Genomic DNA, 11,859 nt, shown 5'->3' with positions numbered 1-11,859 from the left:
TTTATATTATACACTAAAAAACAGTGAAAGCCATATTTTCTCTGACAATCTTCAAATGTCTGCTTCTGTCAAACAGCAACAAAATTGTTACTACACATAATTTTGGTTCAGTTAATTGTGTGGTTAAGTTAAAATATTTAGTCTTAAATATAGTAATAGAGAGATCTGTAGATAATCCAGAGTAAGTGGGACACTATTTCTGAGATGTTGCCATTGAGTTAATACAAATTAATACCAAAGAAAACCCAAACTCCATTAACCTCCATTAGACCGGTATGGATATATCAAAACCTGGACAAATAAACTGGAGCCATTTCCATGGCAAGATAATACCGTTATTTGGGTGAATCGACCCTTTAACATTCTGAAAGCAGCTCTGTGCTGGATTATTAACTGGCTGCGTTCCTATGTGTGTGTGTGTTTGAGTGTGACTTGGCTTTAAACATTGAGCCAGCATGTCGGCCCAGTGTCCTCCCCCTGATTATGTACTTCATTCATATATTTATACACTAGCTTTTATATACTAGCCTCTTGCAGATCAGTCCCCTGTGGCAGAAGAGCTCTTCTGGGCCTGGCTACAAACATCCAGCTCTTCATAACATGTTGAAGTTTTATTAATGGGAAGATTATGTGCTGATCTGTGTTTATGTTTGCAACTGGTGAGCTGGAGTTGATGTTTACAGCTGAGCATATCTGTCCATTTATAGGCTGTAGTTTGTGTGTGTGTGTGTGTGTGTGTGTGTGTGTGTGTGTGTGTGTGTGTGTGTGTGTGTGTGTGGCCAGTGTGAAAAGGCAGTGAGGAGCTCCCCAGATTCCCTGACTTGTTTACCACTCATCTCAGGGTTGCAGTCATGAATCTGCTCTGGAGGCTGCCAAGGCAGGAGGGGGGTTAGGCAGTCTCTCTGCTATTCTAACAGAATAATCAAGCTGGATCTTCTCTCTGATTTGCCCTCCAAGCCACACTTTATCTCTGCACCAGGCAGTCTCTCCCTCAGCCACCTTACATAAGGCTATCAATTTTGGATGGGTAATATAAAGATAGCATGAGAGCTTAAAAATTAAGAAAAATAAGAATATAATTTTTCCTCAGTTCCAATGTCTTCATCAGCACATTAAGCATGTTGTTGACATCAGACAAATCTGGAACAGACTACAAAAGAAATACTTGAGTGATAGAGGAGGTAGCCACAAGTGTGTAAATTATCTTATTTACATTAAATTAAACACCATTATTACACCACAGTGTATTAAAAAAGATTGTTGACTGTGCGGAATCAACCAGGGACCAAAACCTCAACCTAACCTTAAAGGGTCAATTCAACCAAATTGCTAACAGACATATTTTTCAACTGTTTTGTATGTAGCCATGGAGATAGTTTTGATTTATGTGCCAAAGTTTTGAGATATATTACTGAGATGTACAGTATGCCTCAACCCTCATAGAATGGAGATGAATGGATTTTTGTTTGCGGTGCTCAAAACATTGAAAAACTACTTTTGACTAACTCAGCAACATTTCAGGAGCAATGTCCTGACTACACGGAAAAATCCACAAATCTCACTATTTTTACTGCAACTACTTTCTACTGAAAAAATAGTTCCTATGAAAACTGTTGTCAGTGGTGCACATTTACTAAAGATTTGTGGCCCTCCTAAGGTGTTAAACCTAACCTGAAGCCTAATTGTCCTCGTCAACTGAAGGAAGAAAAATGGAAGAAACATGACCCCGCTGAAATTATGTAGTTTTGTGCGATATGTATTTTAAGGCATTCCTGTTGAGTGGAAATATATACAAATAACCACTGCACCTCATTTTTCAGCATAGATAAATGGAGCAGAAGAGGAAACTCTGAAATTGAACATCTGGGGAAAGCAGGTGTAAAATCTGCTGCAGTATTTTAACGGACACACACAGAAGGTGAGAGACTATAGAGAGAAACAATTAGACGGAGAAACAGAGAACAATAAAGAAACACAAATTAAAAGGTGCATTATGAAGTTACTTTAGTGAAGCTCTCAGTTTTGACAACGAAAAAACAAAAATGAAACCAGTTATTTTTCAACAAACTTTACCATTTTGTTACCCTCAGATCTCTCCCGCCTAATTTTCCTGACTTTTAATTGTGCAAATTGCAGCAGCCAGTTATAGTTAAGTAAGCGGTGATATTATCTTAAATAATCTTGTCAAAGGAGTTTAGAAGTTTTAACAAAAATCTCCTGCTGATTTTTCATAACTCATTCAATCACTGATGTTGTTGTTGAACTGTCAACATTAGGATATTTAACTCATTTTTCCTTCACCTTACGAGATGAACACATGCTTGAAGTTCCAAAAATATCTTCTTTTCAAACAATATTCCAGCAGTTTTGCAGCGCACAACACTGGGCTCATTCACAAATAACTGTGGCAATGCAAAATTTTGTGTCCCTGATGGTAATTTGCTACAGGCTTAGTACATATCTCTCAGTATGTCCTGTAGATGACAAAATATTTTAACCTGACCACATAAAGAACTGAAAATAATCTATTATTTGCTGTCACACTATATAATATGTGTGACAGCAACCGCTGTTTGCCTGAAGTAGAAACTGAGGATTGTCAAGGAAAGCACAATTGGTTTCCTAGTGTATGATTTCCAAGGTTTGTTTGTTGTTTTGGTGCTTGTGTTGCGGTAGGAGAGAGGCTACTCTGCATCACAAGGGAGCGCTGGTGCATTCTGGCTGTCGCTCCTCTTTCCCAAATTGACAGTTGACTGATTTACATGGCCTTCCTGCATTTTGCTTAAGCTTTTCAGGTTCCTGTCTGTGTGTTTTCATCACTCCCTGAGTTGAAATATGTTCTACCAAACTGGCGGACTTTGGATTAATCAATGTAAAGTGCTGCCTACCTGCTCTACTGGGATCCCTGTTCTCCAGAGGACAGCGGCTGTGTCATCCTCCAGCCTGCTGGCTCAGGTGTGCAACAAAGCCCTGTCCGGCTCCCCTGAACTCTTTCAACGCAGAAATTACCCAGAGCTGGGCTGTCATTAATGGGCTCTGGTGACTGGGGTTTTTCTTCTCTTTGAGCTCCCCTCATGTTTGCTGTAATGATCTCCAGACTGTGGCTGTTACCAATGCTGCCACTCTGCCAAAACGATGTGGTTTGCTTCGCATTTTGCTTTTATAAACTGCTTTAATTATGATGTCCTACACTGCCCCACAGCTACAGAGTTTACACAGCTTCACAACTACACCCAACATAGGGCTTCTAACTCACTGCCAGGAGTTTGAGATTTTATGAAAAAGACTTTGTTACATCAATAGAGGCTCGCACCGTGGTTTCAATGTTGAATGTGGAAGCAAAACAAACCTGGGCATCATTGTTGGAAACATCACAGGACTACCCTATACCAGATGAGATGCAAAATATGGAGGGGATCACATGGTACTGTGGAGTTTGCAGAGACTTCCATCCTCAGCTCTGTCTCCTGCCACCATAGAACTATTTAATACACAATCTCTCACCGATAAATCCCTCCTCACACATGACCACATCTTGGATAAAAGGCTTGATTTCATGTGCCTAACTGAAACCTTGCATGAACCAGGGGACTACCCAGTGCTTAATGAGACATGCCCTCCTGGCTATAGTTACATGGAAAAAGCCTGCAGCTCTGGCCATGGTGGTGGTTTAGCAATCATACACTGGGCTGAACTCAAACTGTCTCCCCTGCCAATGCCTGATCTTTCTTCTATTGAATGCCTTGCTCTAAAATGACACCTCCATGAGTGCTTCTCCTCTACTGCCCCCCAAAACCAAACTCATCTTTCCTCACCGAGGTACACGACCTCCTCACCTCACTCTGCTCTGTCAATGAACACTGTCATTGTTGGTAAAATGAATATACATGTCGACAACCCCTACTGTTATTTTTCAGTGGAGTTCCTGAGTCTGATTGAGTGTCTTGGAATGAAGTAGCATGGTGATGTCCCTACTCACACCAGGGTGCACACACTTGACCTAGTCATCACTGACTCCGCCCCCATCAGTAACCTACAGGCCTTCGATCTGTGTCCGACCACAAGGTGGTCTCAATGGATTTGATATTCCTGTTGCCCCCTACTAAACCTAAGCGTCACATGACTTTCCAGAACTGGAAAAGCATTGACACAGTCATCATGACTACAGACCTCCAGCACATCACCTGCCCAGCTTCTGCATCAGTGGATGAACTAGTGGAGCTCTACAATACATCTCTGAGCAGTGTCAAATTTTCACACTCTGCTCCCTGGTTCAGTCACAAACTGCGGAAAACAAAAACAGCTGGACACATCCTGGAACGACGCCTCAGACATTCTGGGCTCTGCACAAATCATACCCGCCCATTCTCAGCCCCCTGATCACCCAAATTGTCAACTTCTCCATTCAAACCGGTAGTGTTCCCTCTGCCCTCAAGGTCGCAGTCATCCATCCCATCCTCAAGAAGCCCACCCTGGACCCAGAAGTTCTTGCCAGCTACAGGCCTAACTCCACCCTCCCTTTCCTGTCCAAGCTGTTGGAGAGGGTGGTTGGTTCTGAGCTTGTGTTTAAGATCCACCTTAAACACAACCTTTTTCTTCTTCTTAATTTCTCATGCAGATTACAATCTAATTGACATTTATGTATATGCTGTTTCAAATGCTGGTTGTTTCGCTGCTGCATCTCATTGGCTCATTTTTGGCAGTTCGTCATAAGCTTCAAGGAGCCTATGGGCCCTATTTTAACGATTCAAAGCGCATGGTGCAAGTGCATGTGGGATGTGTCCACAAATCCACTTTTGCTAGTTTAACGGTAGAAAAAATGGTCACAGCGCCAAGTGCATTGGTTCTAAATGGTTGTCTCTTAATTAATCATGGGTGTGTTTTGGGCATAGCATGCAGTAAACCAATCACAGTGTAATCTCCCATTCCCTTTTAAAACCAGGTGTACTTACACCATGCTATTATAATGGCGCATTTGCCAAGAAGTAAGAAGGAGTGCTTCTCTGTAGAGGAAACGGATCTGCTCTTGCATGAAGTGGAAGCGCATGATCCATAACAAGCACATTGGCCCCCTCTGCTCCTGGACCCTCCCGTAGCCAGCCCCAGACCACCAGTTTAAGATCCTGTTCATTAATTTGTTGCAAATCTTTTCATTTGTTTTTTGAAAAGGTTTATTTTTCTAATTACAGCTTTGGTTCTCTTTAAAATTGTTTTGCTCAGTCTTGCAGTAACAGGTAAAATCAATGGGGTTTTAATCGCTGAAAGTATGGAAACTACTACTGTAATCTCAAAAATTGATTGACTGTATTTATTTATTGGGACAGTGTACAGTTTTTAACATAAAAGATGCACTGCACCAGAGTTAACTCAAAGCTAATTTATATCCGCAGTCCCCCAAAATCAAAACACACAACAGCACAACAACAAACAGTACGAAACAAAAAACACACAGAACACATTATGCACAATACAAAATACAAAGCTACACACAGCAGCACATCACATACACCCACAATGTCAATTAGAAATTAATAATGTAAACTTGTCAAATCAAAAGCAAGACCACCTGCGCTAATGAAAAGACCATAGATGAAGTTTAGACTTGGCAGTCACAGAGCTCATTGGTCTTTAGTAGATTTTTTAATTTGGCCTTGAATGTATTGATTGAACTACAGTTCTTCATATCATCAGGTAGGGCATTCCACTGAGTTGTGGCTTTCACAGAAAGCTGAATGCCCAAATGCAGTGTGACGAAAATTGGTACAATCTTGTATAGAGGATATTCTGGAGGATCTGATAGAACTTACACAAAGTGTACACAAAGTCACATAGTGGAGGAGGGGCCAAACCATTGAAAATTTTATAAACTAGGCACAAATTTGAGAATAATCTAAAATTCTCAGTAAATTGTATTTCTCCAGTACCCTACAGTGATGGAAATGCATTGGCTTTTTGTCCGGAGTTTTTTGAGTTTGTTTGTATAAGGACTCAAGAGGTATGGCTGTTTCTCCAGCCTGCCCTCAATATGTGATGCAATAAGACATATTGGAAAGAATCATAGCATGCATAAATATCTTTGCTGCGTCCAAAGACAGACAGCGTTTCTAATATGTCTAAAATTTGCTAAGTTGTACTTTATAGTTTTAACCATTTTTTTAAACATGTTTCTTAAAGTTCAAATTTGGATCCAGTGTCACACCAAGACATGTTAAATGTTGAATAAAATGTAATGTAATGAAAATAGTACAAATAGTTTAATAAATAGTACAAAGTGTGTTGTTTTTCAGAATATTTTTGAAAATATATTGCATCATTCATGATGATATAACACATTCTTCCTCTTATAAATGAAAAGTTGAATTCATTAGCAATGAAATGCACTCTTGCTCAGTTCAACACATGCAGGGGTTTGTTGCTACAGTTTTACTCGGTCTGGTATGACTAGCTTAGGGTGGCTAATGTTAGCTAAGGTTAGCAAATTAAGATGGATATCAACTGACATTATTGAGTCAGTTTGTCGACTTTATAACTTGTCTCCAATCATGCTACTTTTACTCTGTTTTAGATGTGTTTTATTTAGATGTTTTATTTGTGTTTTTTCCCACAATTCACAAACCTCATTGTAGTTCTGACCTTGTGCTCATTCAGTGTAGGTCACTTTTCCTTAATTGCAACTGAGGCTGTTGACATGCAAACTCTACCACCAATAATAATCTTTACAGTCATAATCATCTCATTACCAATTTTGTTTCCATCATTTTGTTAAAAAAAGAGAACTCTCAGTGAAGCTGCCACTGCAGCCCCAAGATGACACTATCAGTAATTCCCATATGTGCTCTCCTCAGTTCTGGATTAAACAGTTGTCAGCTTGCAAAGGATAATTATTATCTGCTCTTTGCTCTTCTCTCTGCTTCTTGATTTCATTTGCATGTGAGCCCAAAGTTTCACTTTGTATTTGAATGCTGTGTGACACTACTCTCAGCAGCCATGAACCTAATCCCACAAAGACCCAACACAAGTCTGCTTTGTTGTACTCATATAGCCCCATTTCACTGCAGGAGCTTGATGAAATATTAGCATGAAACATCAGTAACATGCAGCCATTGTCACAAAAAAAATTCATGGTTTAAAGTTGTAGATATGTGGTAACCACTGTAATACCACAACTTGTTGTTTACACTCAATTTTTGTACAGATCAAACAGATGAGATATAAAGTGTTCATTATATCTCATAATTAAACGGAATATATGAGATTTAAAGCATAATGCAATTCATTTGATTGCCACCAGGCTCCAAAAGTGTATGCTAAAAAAGTCTATTAAAAAAAAACTATTAAATAGTGTTCACTAGCAAGGACCACACCATAAACAAGATGCATTTAAATTTATTTATTAGACTTTTTATTATTAGATTTATTAGAGAAAAATGATTGATATATGTGGTTCTTCCACTTGCTGGCTGCATTGTGGGTAAGCTTTGCAGGGAATGCGCCATAGCACCTGGGCAGTGATGGACCCCCAAAACCTGAGTTGTATAAAGTGTTCTGGAATGCCATTGCGGGAAGCTGAAGTGGGGGCTCCAATCCTGAAGGAGTGTCCGGAGTAATGAATGGGAGAAATGCCAGTCAACGAGAGTATGTGGCGGAAGTGATGGTTGATTCAGAGATGAAAAGAGGATCTGTCAATGTTGTACTCTGAGATTTCCAGAATAGCAAGTAGTTTGCAAGGGTCTTGAAATGATCCAGTGGCAATTGGACTTTGAAGTAAAAGATGGGCTGACTGGATTTAGTTTGCTTTAAGTAGAATACCATGGTGTCATCTGTGAAATAAGACAAGTCTGAAATGCAAGCATGGCGGTGTGCATCCAAGTGGATGGTTGAGGCTGTGAATTTGGTCCGAGGAGTCTGAGCAACATGAGTAGTGCCATATCCGAGCTGATGGTGTGGATGGCAAGTCGGCAGGAAGAGGAAGGCGGGGAGAATTTTTAGCTGGCTCTTCAAGTAGAGATCCCTTGAGGAGTGAAGTTATCTGAAGATGGCTAGAGGCTAAGCCTGGACTGCCGGTTATGAGTTTGGAGAAGAAGCTGATGCAGCTAGGTGAGTTTGAGGGCAATGGTATGGTTAATGGTGACGTAGTGAAGTTTTTAATCTATGCCGTAAGTTATAGGAAAGATGACAGATGGGGCTTTGGAGGTATGGGTGCTGGTGGGGTTGCTGAAGACAAGATGCGTCAATAAATCTCAGTGTTGAATGGGCTCCAGTATGTGGCCTCATTGAATTGCTGAAGGCAGACTGCAGCTTCAGAGGCAAAGTGGATGCAATACTGATAGAAACCATTGCCTCCAAAATGGAGGGCCAGATTGAGAATGGTGGACGTGTTATCATCCAGTTCCTGGCAGCGGGTGGGAAATTGTGAACAAAGAACCTCTCTGTAGAGAGAGAAGGCATAGGCAAACTCTGTTGGTGTAAGCTCTCTGGAATGGGTGGGTGTTCTCCCTTTCAGGTGGAGGCACCCTTAATATTCTTCAAGGAATCTATCGACAGGTGGTTGGTGGAGGGAAGGCATGAGAAGGAGGGCACAATCTATGTAATTAGCATCAATGATTTGTTTACGTAGATTGGCAGGGACTGGACAAGGATGGAACATGAAAGTGTTAGGATGACAAACAGGAGGATTAGCTGTAGAAAAGGTGAAGTTAATGGTTGCCTGCTTGACCAGAATGGGTTGAGTGAATTAAGAATTAAGTGAATTAAGTGTTATTTAAGAGTGGAATTAAGTGCGTAAGGAACTTGCTGCTATGCCAGCTGCTATGGTTGCTGAGAGTGGGCAGCAGGGGGTGCTGGCATCCTGGTGGCAGAAGCCCCAGCTTAGGCAGGCTGATGAGAGCACTGGAGGAGGGCACCTGGGGGCGCTGGAATCCAGGTGCCAAATGTCAGCTGAGGCAGGCTGCTGTGGTTGCTGGAAGTAGGTGGCAAACAGCAGTGGCATCCTGGTGCTAGGTTCCCTTCTAAGGTTGGCTGTTGTAATTGCCTGAATGAACTGAATGGCGGGGGGTGCCGTGTGTTTTGCCCTGGATGATGTAGGCTACTGGTGCTGGTGAGGAAAACTAGTGGTGCTGGTGAAGGGTCCTGGAATTCTGGTGATGGGTACTCCATCTGAAGTGTGTGATTGTGTAAAATATTGACAAGAGGTGGTTGCTGAAGCCTTGGTGTTATTTGGTCTGGCTGATCATCCATGTGTTTGTTGTGTTTTTGTTGCTTCACTTTCTGCTGTCTTTGAGCTTGAGGATATAGTTGTACTGTCCCTTTAATGTGAGCGCCAATGTCACAGCATGTTGTTGGGGTGTGCGTTATGACATCACCCAGAAGAGAGCTGGTGTTGACAGAGTGGTGGGCATGACAGGCTGACATGGGGTTGTTGAAAAGCTTTGCTTTGTTGTCTGTGCGATGAAATGGAATTCCTTTATCTTTTAGTGTTTTTTGAAGACTGCCTATAGTCCAGTTGGAGATTTTTGAAGAAGGCTGGCCATCGGGGGACCTTGCTGGAGCGTGTTGACGCTGCAGCCGGCTGCAATAGTTGTGAGGCCATTGTTGTTGGTTGACTCAACTCCTTCGCCTATACTTGTAGGCGAAGGAGTTGCAGAACTGCAGCGCTGGTGATGGACGGTCCTTGAATTGCCTTGTCCTCTCTTTGCTGATGGGGAGGTTGGTTTGGAGATGTGGAGGATTCATCAGGTGAACTATAGTAGTCTTGAATGTTGAGGAGAGATGAACTGGGTGGGATACAGACCATGGAAGAGACCAAGCTTGCCAGACTCGTCCACTTCCTGGATGGCTTTTGGACCACAGAAAGGGGGGTCTCAGGCACGGTGGCGGCGGGGAAGTTTTTGGCTTCTGTTGCTGGATCTGTTGGCATGGGCTGGTGGAAACTTTGGACTTGGTCGTTCTGATTTCGTCTGAATAGATCATTGTCCAATGGGGATAGTGAGATGAAATCCATGCTCAAAATAAGGCGAGTAGATGGAGGATGTGGCTTGTATGATAAATGGTAAATGGACTGTACTTGTGTAACAGAATCAACTATGCAGCATATGTATTATAATTACACAAAATTTGTAAATAGTTACATCGTGCTACTCCCCCAGGGTCAATATGTTGAGCATTTAAGGCTCAGTTCATTGTACCCCTATGTTCACTTCTGTGGGTGCCCCCCCTATAAATGATGTCCCCCGCCGTAACCTCTCCCCTTTTTCTTGTTGTGCTCCATGGGAGAGGTAAGCGACATTGTGTACTCCCTTTGAATTACGGGTGTAAGTTTGTTTATTAGCTTGAACTTCTTGTGCAGTATGCTAACACATTTCTGTGTTATTTAATTTGTGTAGGAGCTCAAGTTAGCTGTCACAGTTGACCGGAGGATTTTGTTATTTACGTCTGTCATCAGGTACGTTTTCTGTGTTTTAATGTGTTTACTGCAACATGGCTGCCCTTTTTCTTGTTGAACTCCATGGGAGAGGAGCTCAAGTTAGCTGTCACAATTGACCAGAGGATTTTGTTATTTACTTCTGTTGTCAGTTGCCAGAATAAATGGTCACGTCCAAAGACACCCTGGTCTGAGCTTCTTCCTCATAACACAACGCTAGAAACCACCGGTTACACTTGTGTAACGCCTTTCTAGTCTTCCAACCACTCAAAGCGCCCATCAGAGGAAATCTAATCATTCACACACAGATGGCACAGCCAATATCTTGCCCAAGGACACATCGACATGCGGACCGGAGGAGCCCGGAATCGAACCGCCAATCTTCTGATTAGTGGACGACACGCTCTACCTCCTGAGTCACAGCTGATAAGTAGTATCTCATTTATTTGAGTGAGCTCAAGACGATATTGCATGCTCTTGGTTCTAGTGCAGAATACGGGAGCGAAATAGGAGGAGAGGGTTAGGTGGATATCTATAGGAATGTTGGAAGGGGTGCAGTTGAGGTGTGGTCCTGCTCCTGAAACTTTGCTAGATAAGCTTCAATTGTTGATTCACTCCAACCCCTCTATTGGAGGGATCCCACTCTTGAACATCTTTTATACCAGGAAAAGGGTTTAGTTGCATGACAAACTTTTCTCATCTCACAGATTGAATTCTTAATTACTGTAGTTAGTTCTACTCTATTCTGTTTCCATAGCTGCTAACAGACCAGACTGTTTCTACCACTTTGGTCCAGACTGAGATATCTCAACAACTATTGGATGGGGATGGGTTGCCATGAAATTTGGGACAGATACTCATGGTCCGCATGTGATAAATCATAATGACTTTTTGTCCACTTTCATAATCTGGTCAAAATGTACAGTTTACATTAAACAATTAACATTTGTCCAAGGGCTGGATGTTGTATCTAGCAGGGATGGCAATGCTTGTTGGTTGGTCGGCCACTTTGGTCCAGAGAGAAATGTCTCAACAACTGTTGGATGGATTGCCATGAAATTTTGAACAGACATTCATGGTCACCAGAAGATTAAACCTACTGACTTGGTTGAACCCCTGACTTTTCCTATAGCACCACCAGCAGATTAAAATTGTGCTCAGTGCTAATACTGATCTCATTAAGCAGATAGGTGGTTTGGTTAAGAGATGCAAAGAGATGGAATTTTGAAGCAATAAAACAGAGATAGTAAATATTAGCAACCCAAATCCATCCAAAACCAGTGGGGATTGGCTGTGTTGCAGTGTCAAAATTAGGGAGGGCGAAATTGTGTTTGAGTGCTATCACATAAGGTCAAACTCTCACCTAAATACGGATGGAAGATGCTTGACTCAGGACACAGCTTTCAGTCAGTTGTATTGTGAATCATTTCCAGAGAACT

Source organism: Thunnus maccoyii, chromosome 15, assembly GCF_910596095.1.
Source record: "Thunnus maccoyii chromosome 15, fThuMac1.1, whole genome shotgun sequence".
Taxonomy (NCBI): domain Eukaryota; kingdom Metazoa; phylum Chordata; class Actinopteri; order Scombriformes; family Scombridae; genus Thunnus; species Thunnus maccoyii.
Note: the sequence above shows the minus strand (reverse complement) of the source record.